The sequence below is a fragment of the Schistocerca americana genome, chromosome X (genome assembly GCF_021461395.2).
Source record: "Schistocerca americana isolate TAMUIC-IGC-003095 chromosome X, iqSchAmer2.1, whole genome shotgun sequence".
Lineage (NCBI taxonomy): Eukaryota > Metazoa > Arthropoda > Insecta > Orthoptera > Acrididae > Schistocerca > Schistocerca americana.
This window is the reverse complement of record NC_060130.1, coordinates 627,374,885-627,397,764: the sequence shown is the minus strand read 5'-3', so window position 1 is coordinate 627,397,764 and position 22,880 is coordinate 627,374,885. Positions and strand designations below refer to the sequence as shown.

At 40.7% G+C, this 22,880-nt stretch overlaps 1 protein-coding gene across 6 annotated transcripts in view; it reads right to left on the bottom strand.

The window, feature by feature from the left end:
- LOC124555356 (E3 ubiquitin-protein ligase RNF6-like) overlaps positions 1–22,880 on the bottom strand; it is a 64,243-nt gene that overhangs the window by 29,371 nt on the left and 11,992 nt on the right. Inside the window, exon 1 of one of the 6 annotated variants that reach the window (XM_047129235.1) lies at positions 4,636–4,764. The exons of 4 other annotated variants lie outside the window; for them this stretch is intronic. The gene's annotated coding sequence lies outside the window, so the exon portion shown is untranslated. Of the gene's footprint in view, positions 1–3,692; positions 4,544–4,635; positions 4,765–22,880 lie in introns of those variants that run through there. One more of the 6 variants, XM_047129234.1, reaches the window with a different exon arrangement.

The window sequence follows — 22,880 nt, the reverse complement described above, 5'->3', positions numbered from 1 at the left end:
TCTGTAAATGGAGCATTATAGGGTTCACTATGGCGTGTAGCGAACAAGAGGACGTTCCTTTACATCCGCCGTTTGAGGGGGCGAAAGGCGGGAGGGTACTTCTCCGACACAGAGGCTCCAGCATAATGCTCCGCAATCGCGTTTGCGTCAGTAGATAACACACCATTTATGTTAATGCCCGGGGCACCTGTTGGGGTCTGGTACCCAAAAAGACATCTGATCTTCTTCCAGACTTGGAAAGGTGACATATGGCACCCAACGGTCAAAACATATCTCTCTCCCAACACTTCTGCTTCCATCTTTTGATAAGCTGGTCAACGCGGGCACGGAGCCGCTTAAAGGCTGTGAGGTGCTCCAGGGAAGGGTGCCGCTTAAGCCGTTGTAGAGCTCACCAACACTCCGTAATTGCCTCAGTGACTTCCAGCGACCACCAAGGGACTGCCTTTCGCTGGGGGCACCCTAAAGAGTGAGAGATCGATTTTCCGCCGCAGTAACGATTGTTGTAGTACCTGCTCAACCATCACATTGATGTTACCATGTGGGGGAGAATCAACGGCGACCACAGAGGTGGAAGTTTCCCAGTCTGCCTTGTTTAAAGCCCATCTGGGTAGGTGTCCATGGGCCTCACACTGGAGCAGTGACAGGAAGATGGGGAAGTGGTCACTACCACACAGGTCATCATGTGCTATCCAGTAGATAGACAGGACAAATAATGGGCTGCAAACGGATAAGGCACCGATGGCAACCTGGTTATCCCTCAGACCCCGATGGATGTGCCAGACGAATTGAACACCTCGCCACTCTAAATTGCTGCGCAGCTCGTCGTCAGACTGTAAAAGAAGTTCCCTGTGGAATATAATACCATGGACCACACTTAAACTCTTATGTGGCGTGATGGTAACAGGAACATCCCCCAACTTGTTACTAGCGAGTAAAGCCCATGACTGGGCACTGGATGCTGTTTTTATCAAGACTGACTCTGAGCACGTTTTGGACAAGCCCTCCTTCATCGAAACAAAGGAGTCCCCATCACTTCTTGTACATATGAGGTACCGGGGTGAATAAGATTCACTGCCATCCTTAGCCTGACTGAACGCTTAGGGACTGCTGGTCTCTGATCACCAGCAAGTGATGACGTGGTACACTTCATTGTGCGTCATACGCCCTGATGCCACCTACTCCGACCAGGGGTGGGGGGTGGGAGGCGGCGGGGGGGCCTCCCCACAGGTGCCACCCAGCCATAGCAGAAGCCTCCTGGCAGGATGGCCTTTGCTGAGAGTTCTGATGCCCCAGGGAGACAGGCACCTACACCTTGGCATATGCGGGGAGTTAACAGTGCAGGCATCAGCAGAATGATCTGTGTTGTCAGGGTGCTACAACCAACAGGGTACAGGGTACATGGTGGCCCCACCACAACAGACTGGCTACCATGCTGGATATGAGGTGCATAGAAGTCCGTGGTCATCTTTGGCTCAGAAAGAGCGGCACTGCATAGTACATGGTGGAAAATGCACCCAGCAAGGTGTCCTCACCCAAGAGATGGAGAATGAGCTGGACTGCCATGTGACGACGAGAAAGTGGGCTAAAGATCTGAAGGCACAACGGACATGATGCACCACGTAAGGCACCCTTCCCCAGTTGGCTCGCTCTTTGGAAACATTTTGAAAATGGAGGTCAAACCCCATGGGGGACCATCATATAAAGGCCAAAACGTGAGAGACTCCTTTTAGTCGCATCTTACGACAGGCAGGAATACACCGGGCCTATTCCAATCCCTGGACCTGCAGGGGGAATACTTGGTTTATCTACAGAAATATAACAAAGCACAAAATAATAACGCAAGATTTCCTTCACAAGCTCATGGTGGAATTTGCCAAATATTATACAGAAACCAAGGCCAGTCTGCAAAAAATGTTTGAAATCAAAAATTAACTTATTTGTTTAGACAAATTGTAATGTTTAGTTTTACATAATGTGTGTCAAAGTGTAGACCTCTATTAGATTATGGTAACATACTGTCTCAACACTAAATGTCCTTGCTTAATTGTAGAAAATATTTTGTTTAAAAAAGATTTTGTTATAATATTATGGACACTGGATTTTTAAATTGATTTGAACAAAAAATATGAAAATATTCAGTGTTTAGAGTTAAAAATAATAGATTATTGCTGTGACTATTTGTTACAAAAAACTTCAATTCCCAAAATAAGAGACTAAGAACGAGTTGTAAACATATTGACTACAGTTTGGATGTTTTTGTCCCGAAGACGGTTCTAGGGGATTGGAAAAATCTAGCAGTTCTAGTGCTAATTTTCAATGTTAGCAGATGCCACCATAGTCTCTTGTATCCGAGTATAGAGTGTGCAGCATACTCTTAAAATTTTGGACTCCACACTCAGCGTAATCTACAGATCATTGATGTCACTGACACACTCGTGTATTGATTGGTTGCTGACGTACAGGCAGGCAAGAAAGGTGCACGCACTTCGAATGGTCGATTTTGACCAGAATATCGCCCATGCTGAGGCAGCTCATCCATGCGGCATGCAATAGAAGCCGAAGTTCGCCCACTACACCTGACATCTGCGCCATGGCAGTTGAGGAGGGGGGGGGGGGGGCCAAAGACACTAACAAGGTAACACCAACTCAATCTCTTTTTTTAAAGGAGAGAAAACACACACTTGCAAGATATCAGCCTATCTACCAATCACAGGCGAACATTAGGGCTAAATTCCGTTAGTATGCAGTTATAGCTGTCCGAAAGTACAGTTTTTTCAAACTTTTCTTGCACTGGTTGTTTGTCATTAGCTCTATCCCGCTACAGCCGCTTAATGGTCGAGCGTGAAGTACTGTACACAGAGCCCTCCTATTCGTGGGGTGTTGAACGCAATGGGAGTAGTAGGCAGACAATTGTTCAGCGTGTTTTGAAGTACTGTTTGAGAACACGTTATTCTGCGTGAAAATTATTAAATATGTAACATGCCAACCTCACACACATATACGTTCAATAATAACAATATTCTAGTACTGATATTCTGCAGGCATGTATACACATCAAAATAAAAATGAATAAACCTAAGTAACTGAAGAATAATTATGAAATGAAGTTAATTCTTTTCTATTTACAATTTAACCATGTTAATCACGCTGACGAATGGTGCATGTCCTGCAAACTAACTTCACTTTAACAGTGCCAACTTGAGAATCCAAAGAAAGTAAAGCACAACTGCGGTAATAATAATGAAATAGCGCTAAGCTACTTCTTTAATGACACACCAATTCATTTACACTGTGTTTGTGAATTGCAACCTAAAAATGTTCAAAGCGAAGAGATCTCTGGCACCAACTAAAGGATAGAAACTGCGTACTTTGACACAATGAACAAAGCAATTTATCATCATTAAAACAGCATTTCACTTATTCCTTTGTATAAAGTATTTCGCTCTCTGGCGGAGTGTGTGACAGACAACCTGCGCGCGCAAAGTTTAAAAGCTATACTGTTAAGTCATAATTGCGTACTATTAGAATTATGGCCACAATTTTCGCGCAGGATCGACCTTTTTTCTCTTTAAAATACAATGAAGAGTTTTGATGTTTCCTTGTAACGAGGACAGCACGACTGCCTGTCGCCTGTGCTCCAGGAAGCAGAACCCGGCATCTGCACGTCAAAAAGCGCGCTCGTGATGGCACACCTTATATTATAGTCTGTCAGTCCATCTCCCTGAAGCAGTCGACACACAGGACGAGTTAGCTAACGTGGTCGTGGCGCTCTAACAATTTTGTGACGATGCTTCCCTCTACTTCACGTTCAGGAGCCGTTTCGTCACGTGAAACACAAAAGTTCTTCGATATTTCGGCAACGTGCCACAGTAACTTAGAACCAATAAAAAGAAAAAAACACTCCCTACGTCACAAGTAGAATGTAGAGAACGCGTCGTTTTTAGTGCAACTTCTTGTAATAAAATGCCGGGAAACGTCACTGTGGCGGTTAAATAATTTTCTTATTTAGTTATTTTCACATTACAATTCGCGTGTTATGAACGTAAGCCATTTTATGGCAAAGACACACTGAAGTTCCATGACAAACGTGTAGTTCTCGTTAGGATTTGTTGTAATTAAATAGCAGTTAATAACATACCGGCGATTAAAGCTTCTAGAAGACCGTAACACAAAATACAATATCGTTCATTGCACAGCTCCACCGTAGCGTAGTATGCAGGGTTTTCACGTTAGGGAAATAGCACAGTTCGAAAGTGGAAGGGTTCGCGTCCCACTGAATCTTTTTTTCACCTACGCGTTTTCTAAGAGATCGTGAGGCTCTCTTACAAAATTAATTGAAATAACTTCTGTAATATTTAGTGTTATGTAAAAATAAGTACTCTTCCTGTGGGGAGTGAGTTTGTTCGATTTCGTCAGTTTTTATAAGCTGAAGTCATTTACATGTATCTTTCCTTTTTGTCTTATCACATGTTCAAGAGTACTGAAGTTTTTATTTATGTATACCACACACAGAACACGACTAGCATATGGACAAGAGAGCCGAGAGCGCAAAATCACGTTAAGCAGTTCATCCCTTGAGCAGACGGCACTCTAGCAAGCGAAATTAGATAGCCGTCCGCGTGCACGTCAACCTACGCTGCCTCGTCCCGTGTGACGACCACTTAAGGAGAAAACACCCATGCCGACCGCACTGAAGCCGCTCCGAGTCGTCAAACAATGGCTGCTGCGCCTGACCGCTGTCACTTCTGGCGACCTGCCTGCACTCATATCCACACGCACTTTGGCCTTCGAGCGAGTCACGCAGCTCGCCATGGCGCCTCAATCGATTGTGATGCCGGCTGCCCAGGCAGCCACGCCCGCTGCCACTGCAGCTGCACTCTCTGGCGTCCGCATCGATGAGCAATGAACACAAACACACCTTATCGGCATTGCTGGCAAAGAGCAGACAACCTACCTGTGAAGCGCAACATGACAACAAACAACGTGAGGAGACGACACAAGCAAAGTACACATATCAAAAAAGTTTTGCATCATCCCGATTCCCAGAACTCCTGAAGATAGACGTTGACTGTGGATATTGTATCACACACACAGTCCCTTTGACTGTTCAGAGATGTCAATAAACCCGCTCCAAGATGTAAACAACCATACATGAGCTGCGCCTATTAGACAGAGCGGGTCCGACAGCCGATCACTTCCAGTCATTATACCAGGAAGGATGTACACGGCTCGTGTTGTGTGTAGTTCAACCATGCCTAGAAGATCAATACCACGGTTCGATCGCGTCCGCATTGTTACTTTGTGCCAGGGAGGGCTCTCAAACAAGGGAAGTATCCACGTGTCTCCGAGTGAACTAAAGCGATGTTGTTCGGACATGGAGGAGATAGAGAGAGACTGGAACTGTCGATGACATGCCTCGCTCAGGTCCCCCGTGGACAGTGGATGACCGCTAATTACGGATATGGCTCGGAGGAACCCTGACAGCAACACCGTGTTGAATAATGCTTTTCATGCAGCCACAGGACGTCGTGTTACGACTCAAACTGTGCGCAATAGGCTGCACGATGCGCAACTTTACTCTCGACATCCATGGCGAGGTCAATTTTTGCAACCACGACACCGTGCAGTGCGGTACACATGGGCCCAACAACATGCCAAGTGGAACGTTCTCTTCGCCGATGAGTGTCGCATATACCTTCAACCAGACAATCGTCAGAGACGTGTTTGGAGGCAACCTGGCTAGGCTGAACGCCTTAGATACACTGTCCAGTGAGTGCAGCAAGGTGGAGGTTCCCTGCCGTTTTGGGGTGACATTATGTGGAGCCGACGTACGCCGCTGGTGGTCGTGGAAGGTGTTGTAACGGCTGTACGATACGTCAATGTCATCATCCAACCAATAGTGCAACCATATCGGCGGCATATTGGCGAGGTATTCGTCTTCATGGACGACAATTCGCGTCCCCATCGTGCACATCTTGTGAATGACTTCCTTCAGGATAGCATCGCTCGACTAGACTGGCCAGCATGTTCTCCAGACATGAACCCTATCGAACAAGCCTGGGATAGATTGGAAAGGGCTGTTTATGGACGATGTGACCCACCAACCAATCTGAGGGATCTACACCGAATCGCCGTTGAGGACGGGGGCAATCTAGACCAACAGTGCCTTGATGAACTTGCGGATAGTATGCCAGAACGAATACAGGCATGGATCAATGCAAGAGGAGGTGCTACTGGGTATTAGAGGTACCAGTGTGTACCGCGGTCTGGACCACCACCTCTGAAGGTCTTGCTGTACGGTGGTGCTGTTTTCATGAGCAATGAAAAGAGCGGAAATGATGTTTATGTTGATCTCTATTCAAATTTTCTGTGCAGTTTCGGGTACTCTCGACACGGAGGTGATGCAAAACTTTTTTTTGATGTGTGTAGATTTAGGAGGAACAGCAAACCTGCTTAACCTCTGCAACAAACAGGAGAGACGGGCAATCCATGATAAAGACCCGACCGACCAAGCTTGCTTGAATCTGTAATAGTTTTCTGAATCAAAGTTTCTGATGTCTCCAGCAGTGGAAGATGAAACGTTAGACGGAGAATTATGCCTTGGTTCACGGCCTTACGCTCATAAATCAAATATCAGTAATAACGGAAAGCCTGCATTCTTTGTTTAAACTAATATGTGGGGACATACCTACTGCAACCTAAGCAAAAGAATTTGAGAACTTAACTACAGCATTAGACGGAAAATTAAATAACTACAATACTTTATTCAGAAAATTTTTCCTCAAAAAATTTTATACTTTGTTGTTTTCCTAATAATTTTCAAATCTAATGGAACAGCTCTTGGTGAAACTATGTGGGGATTCTGTTAATACAACTATACTGTGTGGATGATCAAATATTTTTTTAAAGCATTTTTAATATTACGTAGTTTTTTAAAACAACAGAATGAGAGAAACCAGTTGCCAAAATTCCCCTAGTAAGTGGTAGCTGAAAATAACTAATATACATCAGAGAACAACTGTTCTCGTTTCGGTCTCTTGTCCAGGCGACAAGACCTGATCCGCAACGTGAAACGGGAGGCCTTGTTCTCGAATGTAAAATTTCAATACTCAACACCAGTTTTAGAGAACTTCTCAGTTCTCCAATTATCTGAAACTACTTCAAGGACTGGCACACTCAAAATCAGTGCCCACCCCTGTCTTTCAGTCACGTCGACGCGCATTCCGCTGTCGCCGGGCTCAAAGCAGGATGCGATGAAATATAATCACTTTGCAGCACCCATTGCTAACAAGTCACCTTACAAGTGTGCGATGTGATCACAAATATCCCCCCCCCCCCCCCCCCCCCCGACTCCACGGTGACAAGTCGATCCAAACGATTGAAAGAACGCCAATTAGGCTTCACACAAAAACGGTTGCAACAGCTACTGTATAAGGAAGTGCTGCGAGAAGGGAAACCACCACTGTTTCTGTGCCACACCTTTCTGGTGACAGGCCCAGAACTGATTGATGGGCTCCTACGCTACGCACCACGGGAAAATTTATTCAAATGACAAATACATTATACATTATTACTCATCACTGACAATACTGATTCACACCATTATTCATTTATACAAATAAAAATATTTATTTGTACTTAAAATGGTAAATTAATTACGAATTTAAAATAAAGATTTATTGCTCCAATTCTTTATTATTTATACAACAAATGTTCTTTTTGCTTTTAGATTAGTTTTAAGGACACATTTTATCAAAGATCACTTTAGAAAATTTTTCATTTTGAAACAATTGCAACTGTTGCAAATGATAGATAAAAACTATGTTTCATTGATTTCTAAGACGGTACTAGCATGATATCTTCTGGAAAATCTTATTTATTTCATGACGGAAATCACAAATTAAAGTCAGTTCTACAAGAAAGTGTATGCCGTTGCTTGAATGAAATAAAAGACACTATTACAAAATATGTTTACATGAAAATATGTTATTACCTAATAGTTACATCAATCGCCGCCATTATCGATTATAAGTTGGCACCTTTTTGATACACCGAGTATTTGATGTGCGAAATAGTTGGGGTCCAAACAACTTCAATAAGAAATATCGTCCAGCAAATTCAGTGGCGATCCGACCGCATCTTGGCACTGGTCGCGCACTTTTTAACGGAATTTCCTTTCTAATACACTACGCAACAAAATATAACTTTTTTTTCAAAGGCCAAAATAGTTGATTTATATGGATTTGAATGTGCTGAAGCTGAAAATTATAAAAATCTAAATTAGCTCATGTATGGAAGTTTTTGAAAATTATTTTTTCACATATAATAGTGGGTCCTACACTAACAAGCGTAGCACTGCCCAACACGTTTACTTACCAAACATTTGACGTATCACAAATATGAAGCCCGTTTTTTTTACAGAATGGCTCTACTTTTTAGATACAAGGCGTTGAAGTAAATATTTTTCACTGAAATACTGATACATATATCCTTCATATTTTACTCAATTTTTTTGATAATGCATAACATAAAAGCTCCAGTTTTTCCTTTTTTTAGATATTTTATAGGCTATATCACTGAAATATGAGCAAATTCACGAATCACGTGGAAAAATACATTAAAGTGCTTTAGACCAAGTACATGAAAAGCTAAAGTTAATTAAATTCAATTAAAGATTCGCTATTAACAGCTGCCTTGCTTTGCAACACACGTTTTTTCTTGGCCTGACGCTTATGGAAGAGATTCTTTATGCAAAGCCGAAATCTGCAAACACTGAAGATATGAATCTTCCTTGATATCTATGTTCCATTACGGAGATTTGTTGGTGAAACTTCTCACCATGTTCATCACTAAACGCCCGACAATCTTCAGGCAAAAATTCGATGTGTGATCGAATGAAGTGCTTTTTGAGTGACCTGTTGAATTTCAGTTTCTCAAATGCAGATATGACTCACAAACTGAACGTAATTTTCAGCCCTCCTACTGCCCAAGAACAGCGCTGTAACTTCTCAAAAGCACAGCCACACGTTGGCTCATCAGGGCAGAATATACTACATTGCTACTCTCCAAGGGCACTAAGTAACTGTGGACCAATGAATACTCCCTGCCTGACATTCTCAGCACTTAGTCCAGGGAATTTTCCCCACAAGTATTCAAATGCTCTTTTGTTGTTCTTATTCACTGCTTTTGCAAATGACTCCATCAATTATAGCTTTATATGTTGTGGCAGTAACAAGACTACTGATTTACACGTGGCTCCCATTTGAAACTTTCTTACCAGGCAATAAAACGTTTCATCATGGCCAGTCCACATGTTTGTAACGCACGTCATCAGCATGACCATCCCACTCACAAATGCAGCAACAGTATGGGAACCTGGCGTACAATGAGACATGGGGAACAGTGAGAAAACATGAAAGTGAAGCAACACTGGAACCTTACTATTGGAATGCGGTACTAACATGCTTCTAGCCAATACTTTTTGTTTTCAAATTTAACAGCCTGTAGTTGAGTTTTGAATGTTGGATGTTGTTTTGGTGGTTTGTTGTGATCTTCCTCAAAGCATATTATTTGTTTTATCTGCCAGAGAACAAATCAGATGAGTTAAGTTAGTGTATAAAATGAGAAGCTCTATTTTGATATATTAACACAGAAAATTTCTTAATTGTGAATCGATGTAATTCCAGTTTTAGAAAATGGACACATGGGTAACAGTGAGACACTTATTTCTGTGTTCCCTGCACAGAATCCCATACTTGTATGTTCAAAATTACAGTAGTTTTGACCGAATTTACTTTATGTTTCAGAACTCCATCATGGGATCATAAAAGAAAAGCTCAGGTAAGTAAATTTACATCTGAATGTATGAGACAAGCCATAGACTTTGTAATACGTGGGCGTAGCATTCAATCTGTCGATAATAAGTTGCCATTTCAGACATTGGAACAATATGTAAAGAAATATAAGGACTCAATCAATGAAGTTCACATGACTCCTATTATTGTGATAGACTGGTTTTCAGTGATGAAGAAAATCGGTCTTGGTGTCATACCTTATGGAAACTAGCCTGTGAACTAGCTGTAAAGAATAATAAGAGAATAACCAAGACCTGTAATGCCAACAGATTTGCTGGGGTGGATTGGATATGGGGATTTCTTAAATGGCACCCAACACCATCAATACAAATGCCTGAAAGGTGCAGTCTATCAAGGGCAACTGAATTCAAGAAACAACATAAAAGTGTTTTTTGATAGCTAGAAGATGACGATAAAGTGATGCCGCAGTTTTTCCGATGGAACATGGGTCTTTAATCTGGATGAAACTAGCACAACAACAGATAAAACCTGCAAAGATTGCTGCTGAATGAGGAGTAAAGCAAGTATGCAAAGTGACAAGTGCTGAAAAAGGGGCATTAGTAACAACTTGCTGGGTACCGAGTGCTGTGGGGAACAGTCTTCCACCAGTCCTAGTCTTTCCCAGAGTGCATTTTAAAGAGTACATGTTGGATGTGGCACCCCCTGGAAGCCTGGGTCTAGCTTCACCCTCTGGTTGGAATGTGAAACTTTTTTATGAAGTGATTAAACATTTCATAAAACAATCAGCCAGCTCCAAAGGAAAATCCTTCTCTACTAATTTATAACAACCATGACAGCTATCTATTATTAATGTCTTAAACCTGTCAGAAGATATTGGCGTCACTATCTTGACTGTTCCACCACATTCAACAAGCAAGCTTCAGCCACTGGATGTCTGAATATTTAAACATTTTAAACTAGCATATAATGACATGATCGACTCCTGGTTAATGCAACACCCATGAAAACCAGTCATGATCAATGAAATTGCTGCCTGAGTAGGGAGTGCTCATCAGAAAGGTCTTACTCCTTCAATAATCATTAATACCTCAAAGTTTTCTGGCTTTCTCGGAAGATTTCCAGATTTTGGGGTAGTCTTTTGGGTTTCCAGATGAACTTTGTTTCTTTCCGGATTTTTAATTCACAGGCTTGTTCCTGACCTCTGCATTCATATCGCATTTCCATTTTGACTTTCGATAATAGCTGCTATTCTGAGATGCGAGTGTTTGAAATTAGACTGAAAGTTCACCAGTAATATTATTAATAACCCCTTCTCACAGAATACTGCTGCATTTTTGTCATAAACTCTGTGTGTTTGAAACACCGCCAGCGAAAGTAGATCAAACATTCTATCAATCACATCTCTCAGATTATCGCTGCATACTCTGTGCTTTGCCTGCATATTAGCAGGAAAGCTTTGTTTATGCTTTGTTTTTACGGTGTTTGCTGCAAATTTTGTGCGATTTAGCATTTTCGTGACGAGTTCAACTAAGAAACAATATCATCAGTCTTTCAGGGATGCAATGTTCTGCTGAATTTCCATGTGTTATGCAATCGCGGAGAGGTGAAACATTCATTCACAAAATGTTCCATGTGATATAAACATTGCTTATGGAGGAAGAACTGAATTAATAAATTATATTCAATCTGTTAAACAGCTCTCCAATATGAATATGAAGGATAACAGTAGGAAATTTGAGTCATTTGTTACCACTCCTGGATGTAATAAGAGCAGAATGTAGGTTTCACTTCATTTTTAATTGAACATAATATTACGTTACCTGCTGCTGATCATGCTGGTGCCCTCTTCAAGAAAACGTTCTCTGGTCCGGAAATTGCAAGAAGATACGGTTTTGGTCGTACAAAGACTTCACATATTTTCAAGAAATGAACTCATTTACTTTGGCTACAGATGGGAGCAATGACAGTGATGCTAAGCTTTATCCCTTAGTCGTCACCTGTTTTGAGGAAGAGCAGGACAAGATAGTTACTTTGGTGCTGTATGTCCCAGTCTTGGTGGGCAATTAAACAGGACACAATATTGGGAATTTGTCAATTTCACAGTTACAAAATACCTACTGAAAATTATGTGGCATTCTGTTCCAACAATTCTTGAGTCATGATTGGAAAGAAAAAATGGGGTTGCTGCTGTTTTAAGAGAAGCACAACCATATGTCTTTGTGCTGGGTTGGTCATGTCATTTGATTAACTTGGCTGCTGAGAAAGGTGCAAGCAGTTTGCCTGTTAAGACTGATGAACTTTTAGTTGATGTTTTCTATTATTTAGAGAAGAGTTGCAAGAGGAACGAACACTGTAAGAAGTTCTAAGAGCTTCACAACAAGGAAACTAAAAAGATATTAAAATATGTCTGCACAAGATGGATATATATAGGGAAGTGTCTGCAGAGATTGTTGTCCAAGCAGTGGAATCCTTTAGTTTTGTTATTTAAAGATGAGGTGCGTGTTGGTGCTCAGTGTGCATTAAGTAGCTTTACATCATTTACAATCCCAAAAGCTGAGCTTGGTGGTTCTGAAGACCATGGAAAGAGGAAGGCTATCGAGTCATCAGAATTGGTTGCCCCCAAGAGATTTGTATCTGCCACAAAATCTGAAACTCCTGTGCTGAAGAACAACAACATTATTCAAACCTGTGAAGAAAAACTGCTTATGTTTCACTATTCAGGCTTAAACAATGCATACTGTGCTTTCCTGTGTGCTGTCATTCCTGTATTTGAGAATCTTAATTCTGAACTTCAGAGTGCTTCCCCCTCAAATTCATAAACTGTTAGAACAAATGACAAACCTATTACAGATGATTTAGGTTTGTTAAACCTAAAGTTATAAAAGAGTTCAGTGTTACAGGAAATTCAGTATCATCTTGTTGAGAATGAGAGAGACAATGATGATCTAGTTATTGGCGTTCAGACAAATTTGGTGAAGAAACTTAGTGATAAAACAAATCAACATTCTTTTCATCTGTCAGGGCTTGCTTCTGCTCTGCATGGGATTATATCAAACAATTTTCCCCCCTCAGCAATGAAGTACTGAAGCATGCAAAAGTTGCAGAAGTTTCTAAAATTGAGGATGCCAAGTTTTCTTCTGTAGAATGGTTTCCATCATTGCTGCCGATGAAGGGAAGTGAGTCAGCCGAGGAAGCAGTGTTCAGCTTGGTGAAGAAGGATCGTAATCAGTTTAGGTCTTCCATGTCGAATCAAACTCTGGGATACATTTCTGCTCTGAAAACGAGAAGCAGTGGTCCATGCTACATGAATAGTTTTCCTTGAAAATTTCTGAAGAAAGTTACTCATCTTCATTCTCCTCTGCAACCTGGATGGAATACAGCCAGTGTTCTGTTAACTTGAGAAAATTTTGTAAATAAGTGTTAGTAAATGTTCAGTTTAGTAGTTTTAACAGCGTTGCTCATAACGTGGCTTGCAAGATCAAGTGCAGAAAAGCTCATTTTTGTGTAGCATGTGGGCTGTTCCCAATGTTAAGTGACAACCGATGAACACTCGTCAGCAAGTAACGTGTTTAAGTACCTAACTTCAGAGTTCAGAAATAGTGGTCTTAAAATGTAGCCTACATTATGTGTGTTAACATAATTTGTAATCTCTTTCTGTGTAGTCTTTTCTTGCTATCTTTGAACACCTTAAATTTTTGCAATTTGGGGTCTTCTGGAATTTTTCCCTACGATGACAATATCTTCATTGAAACAGATTTCTTGCCAAGTTCCATTACTAACAGACCTTTACCATCCATATCACCAGGAACCAGTAGTTCCAATTCTAGAGAGCCAATGTCTCATCAACCAAATTACAAACTACAAGAAGCTCCAAGTACACTTGTTGGGGAATCACAAGTTTCTGCAGGTTCATTTACAACCCCCCAGAGGAAGTAAGAGGCTATCCCAAAGCAGATGAGAGAAAGAATACACAGAATGGAAGAAAACAGGACATAAGCATCATAGCCACAGATAATACAGAAAAGAACCTTGTAGAAGCAAGACAGACATCCAAGGCATGGCAGAAACCACGGCAGCCTACAACTGTTGAATCAAGGAAAAAGTCTATAGAAAGGGATCTTTTTATTGAAGAGACTTCAGAAGACGGAGGAGGAGGAGGAGAATTAGAGCTGTGTAACAGTTCAGATTATGAAACATGGGAACCACACACAGATCTTCAGGGTTTTATGAACGGGGACGGGAGCCTGATGATGATTTTGTTTTGAGTGAATTCAAAAATAAAACAAGTTGTGCACTTTACTCAAAAAGTAACCAAGAAAAGACACAAAGAAGGTGACAGAAGTTAGTTTTTTAAGGAAAAATTCTATAGCTGTAGGAAAATTTGTTGTTCCTCTTGTGTCAGATGTTTCTCCCATTCCCATTGGAAACATTAAGATGATCCTCCCAAAACCCAAATTTCGAAGTGGCATTAAAAGACAGCAATCTTATTCCAGTTTTGGAATTAATTTCAGTCTTGTAAATGTCGAGTAGGTTTAATATTTTCACATTATTTCCCTGTATCACTCCTCCCCATCAATTGTCTCAATGTGCCCCATATTCAGGAAACAGGCAGACAAAGTACACTTTCTTTAACAATTGTGCATAAATTATTTAATATCTGATCTTGTTTCATTCTGAAGGCAAATTGTATACCCGAAGCTTGCACTGACATGTAGTACTAGGAAAAGTTTGACATTTAAATAAATCATGTTAACTAGTAGCAATAGAAAAAAGGTCTATAACTCCTCCTTGTGTTCCCCTACTTCCTTTAACCACATCGTAGGCCCATAAGCTTACCATTGACTTAAATCGGCACATATGAGCCATTGATGCCCATCATAGTCGAAGCTATGTAAAACATGTCATCGTGATGTAATTTTCCTTTTCTGTGGCTGCATATGCCACTGGGACAGAAGGAAGCACATAGCCATTTTGTAATAGCATGGCTTTCAAATCAATTTTTGAATCACTTATGAAAAGTCTCCAATCGTCCTGTTTGTATAAGATTGAGTTCTTGCATAGAACCTTTTACAACATCCATACATTATGTCATTACAATTGTTGTGATGAAAAACTTTCCAAGCGGCTTTTGATGGTGGTGTATAGTACATACTACAGCTTTATCTTTCAGAAGATTCCACTTCATGAAAATAGAAGCTAATAGTTCTGACTTTTTTTGGAAGGTTCTAGTCTCTAACAAGATTACCGAGTTAACTCTGCTTGATTTTGTGCATTTCCCTACATGACAATGGTGTAAGGGTGGAATCGTTAAATGTGGAAGGATGGTATGTATCTGACTGGTCTTCATTCTCACTGTTAGTAGAAAATGTTATTGTTGTGGCTACTGGAAGACCTGGAACTGGAAGACACACTAGATGAGGCACTGGTCACACCACACTTAGTACATTCAGATACTGAACAATGCTCTTTTCTCTTGTCAATCCTTTTAGAGGAGGCACCAAGCAGAAGTAGCAAACCGTTACATGATCTGTAGGTTCACACCACAAGGCCAGCACTGCAAAATTCATGGAAACTTTTTTCCTTCCAGCCATGAATTTAGAATTGATGAACATATATGATACAAGAAACTATGAGGAGCCCACGAGTTTGATTGGTCCCCTACACAGCACCTGAAATATAGGAAATAAGTTTTATTGACTGAATGTGACAATGTTTGCTTCCTCTGTCCAAAAATTGCACATCCATATAAGTAAAACAAATTGTTGGGGGTTATTACCACATTTGCAGGTCATAAAAGCAGTTTTGATTCCACACAGTAATTCTGAAACTCATGTAAAATTCACAATACACAATGGAGCACTCTGGGAGGCAAGCAATCTCAGACTGTGTTAATTAGAAATAAAACACTGAGATAATATCACATGGAGGGCATGTTCATCAATTTCTAGATCTGAGGAGGTGGTCAAGGTCATCACCCCATCTTGCAACACGCATACCTTATAATGACGTAAAACAGCATTCATGTGCAATTTCAGTTGTATACCTGATAAGACAAGAAAACGAGAGAGAAAAAAACAGAAACATAGCACGAAAACAGAAGGTAAAAAACAAAAGCTGTCATTTTTTAATTCAGTGTACCCAAATCTACACAGATTGCATATTTTCCTTTAAAAATTTTGTTGTTGAACAGTGTTACACATAAAACACCCTTCTGTCAACAAACTTTCAAGAGCGTTCAATTCAACATATCACGCAGATACAGCACAGCATGACCGTCAGAAAGCACCTTGATGTACTAGCCAAAAAGCAGGGTAGTTGTATAATTTTACCCCACCCAAAAACCCATTAAACGACAAAAGACCCAATTATATTTAATTATGAAAACTGAATTAACATACAAAATGATGCATAGTTGGCATTGCATAAATTAAAAAGAGCCATCATATTTACTGAAGATAGCTGTTAACTGTTACAAAGATTTATTTTATTGATATTCTATTTTAACTTTTCTTGCAATATGAGAAACACAGTTAAATGACATTTACACTTACACAAAGCAAACTAACTTGATGTAGAATCATAATGACTGTACAGTACAATTTATTCCTTTTTGGAAGCAGTCGCATTATAATGTGACAGCCTGTCAAAAGCATGAATAACCACCTTTTGGAGTGCGAGACATGCATGAAGACAGTCAATAAGGTTTTGGAAGGTACCGACAGCAGGGATGTGGAGCCATTAGCCCAGTCAGTGAAGATCGAAAAAAGATAGATTGGAGGGGGGGGGGGGGGGGGGGGAAGGAGGGAAATTGGATAGTCTCAACTTCTTGTACATTGTTAAGAGGTAGTCTCCTGAAGAACATACTAAAAATCCTGACTGATAGGATGTGAGCATTACGGTGGGAGAGTTTTGAAGGTAACTTCATGTTTTTCTCCAGCACCTCTAAAACCACAGCTTCTTGCAAAAATTTCTCCCAGTAAAAAATTGAATGACATGAAAGTTCCTACAAAAAATGTCCTATCCATTTTTTCTCTAGGACTAATAGTTTCCACATTGCAGGAGATGGAAAAATCACAGATTATTAAAAACACTGTTTTAACTGTATAAAATTAATGTTTACCTTTAACGAAGCAGGTTAAAAACAAGTATTAAACATGTGTAGCACATCTAAGTGCAGGAGAACCCTATTAAGGGATAAATTCGGTTCCTGGGGTGTAACAGGGTGAAGTGGTAGATGTGTAGGGTAGAAGCACAAGGGAAGGTAGATCACTGGATTGTGTTCATGCACTTCTCTCCTCCATAGGTCCATAAATTGAAGAGCGAGCAGGTGAGTCTCCAGTATCCACCCCAGTACGTCACAAGAAGCTACTGCAGGGTGTCTCACAAAGGTATGTCGAATAACCTTACGTATTACTGTCAATGCTGTCTGTAGACACACCCACGGATGTTTATTTTCCACAAAATGCGATAACACTACATGGAATGCAGATACGAGTTACAAGTAACAGTAATGCAAGAAACTCTCATGGACAGAATCTATGAAAGTCTCTGCTTGTTTTACACCGCTAGAGGGGAAACGAGTCTTAGTCATCCTGCACAGCAGCTGTAGTGTTCTTCCAGGAAAGGTAACATCCCCCCCACTATGAATGCTCCTCGATTTTCAGTTTACAGACAGACTATACCTCTGCAGTATTTCCTTTCCAGTTCTCTTCTGTGAGTAGACAAAATAACTTCACCAAGCTCACATTTATATAGTGGAGTTCTTTCCATTTACTAAGCGAGTACTATTTTGCAGTTGTTAAGTGTGTTATGTAGAAAAGCTCAACAGCAGAGCTGTCAACTGTCTACCACACTGAAGAGCCTAGTAGAAGTGTAACATGCTCTCAGTCTGTATTCAACAGTGTTGATTTCATGGTTTCCAGTATCACTGTCTGGAATACTTTCCACAGCATGACGGGTATCACATGCATCACACCCCTAGCCTCAACTCTTCCCACGTCTGAGGAGACACACATAAATTGCATTCCTCTACAACAGAAGTAGGTCATGTACGTGAAATAGGACTTAAGATACCTCAACATAAGTCAAGCAATGCATTAAAGCAGATAACTGTTCTAAACTTGAACATGATCAGTCCCACTCCATCACACATATTCACAAAAACCTTTGAAGAAACACTGTGGTTATGTCCTGACAACTCAGTGCAGCCCACTCTGCAAGTGCCAACAGTTCCTGAAAGGAAAAGATCTATGCAACCTGCCATACTGACATAATGAAAGCGAGAGAAGAGCACTAAGTTTCTGGTCATTTATTAACTCACCACAAGTGATAACAACACTATTATATGGCTTTACAATAGGCTGTCAATGATTGAAAGGAGCAAGGTGTCATATTTACCAATCCAATCCCTTTCTGACCAACACTACATAGGTCACTCACAACACACAAATTAAACATATCACACCCATTGTTTAAGAAATGTATTTTACATAAAAGGTCATTTAACACCCGCAAATATTACTCATTTAAGAATGGTTCAAATTGCTCTGAGCACTATGGGACTTAACATCTTAGGACATCAGTCCCCTAGAACTTAGAACTACTTAAACCTAATTAACCTAAGGACATCACACACATCCATGCCCGAGGCAAGATTCGAACCTGCGACTGTAGCAGTCACGCGGTTCCAGACTGAAGCGCCTAGAACCGCTCTGCCACCGCGGCCGGCACTCATTTAATAAACTGAAGATAACTGCACTATATATAACCACATGCTAACTGAAGTTTGTTATATAAGAGAACAGGACAGCATATGCTGGGGAAGTACAGTTGTGTCTCAACTGAAAATCAGAACAGCACTCATTGTGGAGGAAGTTGCCATTCCCAGAATAACACAACAGTTACCATAGAGGATGACTAAAAATCAATTTACCATCTAACAGTGTACAAGAGTGTGCAGTAATTTATGCAGATTCCACCCATGTACGTTACTTGTATTCTGCATTACAAGTTTTAACGCACTCTGGAAAGTAAACACCCCTTGAACATGTCTGTGCACAGCATCACCAGTGATTCATAAGGACAAATTAACACACTGAACAGCATGGTGCAGACACCTGGCAGTGGCGAGTCAGGCAGGTGGTGAAGGCAGGATGCGAGCAATTCACACTGAAGTGGCGCTGAGAGACGCGGTACGGTCATGCTAGGAATGGATCAGAATGTGTCATCTTCATCAGACAAAGATACTGATGCACTTGATCTTTTGTAACTCTTAAATGTTGAGCTGTGAAGAAGATATTGGATACAACTGTTATTGGTAAAAACAGGGAAGAAGTATGGCACATTTCACATAGCGAAAGAACTGAACATGTATCCCAAACATTACCAGCGTTTTTACAGACTGTCTTAGGAGTGTTTCTCTATTGTGTCAGACAAAGTGAAGGACAGCATTCAGTGAGAAGCAACAAAACTGGAATGTTTTTACAATTCCTATTTTCATATGATCTTCATCTGAACATAAACCTCTAACTCTGCTGTTGGACTTGGGATTGTCTATCTCTATAGTTTTAAAATTAAAATAACTGTAAATGCAATGTTAACTTAAAATGTGATTCTAACTAATTACATAAGTCACATACGAAAGAGAAACAGGAACCACGAAACCATATAGTGAGGCCTTAACGTCAAGTTTGGTGTGACATAGCTCGTCATGGCCAAACATCAAAATATATCTGTTATTTACTCAGTACTAGGAAGTATCATGTCTCTCTTTCCATTATTAAAAACAATTTTGATATGTTAGCTATGTATCACAAACAGCAATATGTGACCTAAAATCCACCACTATAAAATGTCCAGTGACTATATTCTTCACTGAAAACACTTCACAATATTACCAGTGGTTTACATATTTGTGGAGTATCACAATAACTATGGGCAGTAACAAAAATAAAACCAGTTTACTATCAAACTGTGATGTCGAGACTAAATTGTGGAAAAATTGTCTTTTTACCAAATGGTTTCCTCAAAACTGAATGAGAATGACTGCATGGCAGAGAACACACATGAATACTGAAACAGTTTTTTTTAATTTTTTATGCAAAATTTAAAAGTTGACCTGAAAAACTAACTAGACAGATGGATGTAGTTAAACTTCATCTATGTAATTTTTTTGATGTGCTTCGGATGACTTCAGATTATTGTAATGAAAACAGCAGTGCACCACTAACATCTCCACCACACATCATTTCAGTGTCCACTCATGGGTTCAAACTGACATGGCGCAGGCCACAAAGTGACGCATCTCTGCCACACCACTTCCGTGTGAATTGCTTCATTTGATAACACAGAGGTGACTTGAAACAGTGCTACATCCCCGTCAATTGTCTGTGCCACATCATCTCTGTATGAATTGGGCCTAAAGTGCACAGAGGGTCTGCATAACTTTGTGAAAATTTCTGTAATTGCTTCTTGTGACATAGTGGGGAATCGCCTGCTTGATCTACAGCTGCACACCGATAAAGGATGTAAGTGTGTGAAATAATCAACCTACTTACCTTCCCTCGTGCTTCTACCCCACACATCCCCTCCTCACCCTACTACACCCACAGAACACAATTTATTGCTTAATACACCTCTACTGCACTTAGGCATGGTACACACATTTAATATTTGTTCCCAACTCTGTTCATTTAAAAATAAACATTAATTTCATACTGTTAAAACATTATTTTTAATAATCTTGTGATTTTTCCATCCCCTGCAAGATGGAAACTATTAGTCCCAGAGAAATATTTAATAGGACCTCTCTTTTATGAAATTTAATGTACTGGGAAACTTTTTGTCACTAGGAGCTGTGGTTTTACAGTTACCTGAGAAAACCATGAAAAAGTTAGCTTTAGAAGACTCTCCATACTAACACACCCGACCGGTCAGAATTTTTTGTATGTTGTTCGGTACACTCTCTCTTAGAACTGTGCAAAAAATTGTGACTACACAATCTTTAGTCCCATATATTCCTTCATTAGCTGGACATGTTAAATTCAGTTCCATGGCCAGCTGCGATAGGTATCTCGGTTGCGGACCCACGACAAGAACAGCCGGATCAAAGTGGCCCCACAGATTCTTGATTTGTTTCAAATCTGGAAGTTTGGCGGCTAGGGGAGTACAGTAAACTCATCCTGTTGCTTTTGAAACCGTGTAAGTACACTGCAAGCTGTGTGACATGCTGCACAGCCATGCTGGCATATGCAGTCATGCTGAGGAAAAACAAATTGTATGTAAGGGTTGGACATAGTCCCCAACAATAGAAGCATACATGTGTTGATCCACTGTGCCTTTCAGAATGATGAGATCAGCCAGGGAATGCTGTGAAAATGATCCCCAGACCATTATTTTCCAGCCAGGTTGCAAGGTGTTTGCTTTTAGGTGTTTCATGACGTATACGGAAATGGCAATCTATCGGATGGCACATAAAATATGACTTCTCAAAAGGTTACCTGTCGCCACTCAGGAGACATCTGCTTGTGATACTGGCATGCAAATTGCGGCCTTTGTTGTCAATGAACAGCAGCCAGCATGGGTCCATGAACCAGGTGCCTGCTGCGGACGCCTATATGCAGCAACGTTGGCTGAACAGGTATTGAGGAGATAGTGTTTTTACTCCCTGGGTTCATCTGGGCCATCAGTTACTCAACAGTTGCCCATCTATTTGCCCTGTACACATTTCTTCAGCTGTTTTTCACTCATCAATGTGTAGCCCACTGTGCACCACAGTTGCCTTGACACCAGTTTTGAATAGCGCCATTTAGCCATGCACGGTATACTTTAACCACAGTGGCAGGCAAACAATTTAGAAACTTAGCAGTTTTGGAAATGCTTCCACCCTTGGCCCGAAAGCCAATGATCATGCCCTTTTGAACGTCAGATAAATCACTCTCTTTCCACATTATGAAACAATTGCACTGATTTCCACATAGTGCTTTATACACCCTCCACTGCCAGTGCTGCCACTTGTCATCTGTGAGTGTTTATTGCTTATTGAGATCAGACTTAGGCAGTGGTCACCATGTAACTGAGGTGTATTTATATATCTTCACTAATTTCTCACGTCTTTTCTCTCCTACATTATTTCTTAATTTTGACAAAATAAGCCCTTAGGTAGAGAAGATTCTGTCAATGGATGCCGTGCTGGCACAGTAAGAAATGAGGCACTAATAAAGTAATTGTAAGAATAGGTTAGAATTTTGAATAAATTTATCAGAGGCATATAAAGTGAACTATTTAATTACCAATATGAAAAAATATCCAATTGTACCCATAGTTTTTTTTTTAAATATACCTGAGTTTCTCTCAAAGCTGCCAAAAAGCCAGATGGTTGGTTGATGTGAAGCAATCACATGGCACTAGACACTTAGGCAGACCCGCAATGCTACTCAGTGCGACACAGATGTCTCGCATATTATCTTACCAATTGTATGTTTTTTTTCCACTCTAGACTTTGTCAAAGTCTAGAATCAGTTCCCAGTAACCACTGAGGATATATACAAAACAGCTATTAGAACAACATTTGGATCCCCCTGCTGCCGTACTTATCCCCTTCACCATCCCACCAAGTCTCCAAGTCCTCACATGACCTAGTCATCCAGTCATTGGTGGTACCATGGCACTGGAGGCTCAACACTTTATATGGCCCAGTGTGCCAAAAGACCGCTGCACATGGACCCAATAATGCTTCCCCTGCTAGAATTGCATAGTGAAAATGCTAGTCAAGGTACCTTGTTACTTCTCTCTTGCAACCACCTATATAGTGAGTTTAAAATTAGTTGCAACTTCTGATATTTGGCTGCCTGGAGAGGGATGTGACGCCATTGCCCAGGTAACACCAATGGCAAGCCGGCTTTCCCTTCACGCAGCTAGCGGACCAACTGGTTACGCGCCTCTGTTGCCACACCTTGAATAAACAGCACACTTTAAATGCATCAATGTTTGTCAGCTCTCACTGTAACGACCTATTTTCTGGCATTTAAGCATTCTGTAGTCCTCAGGTATAATGAGCAAATGTTT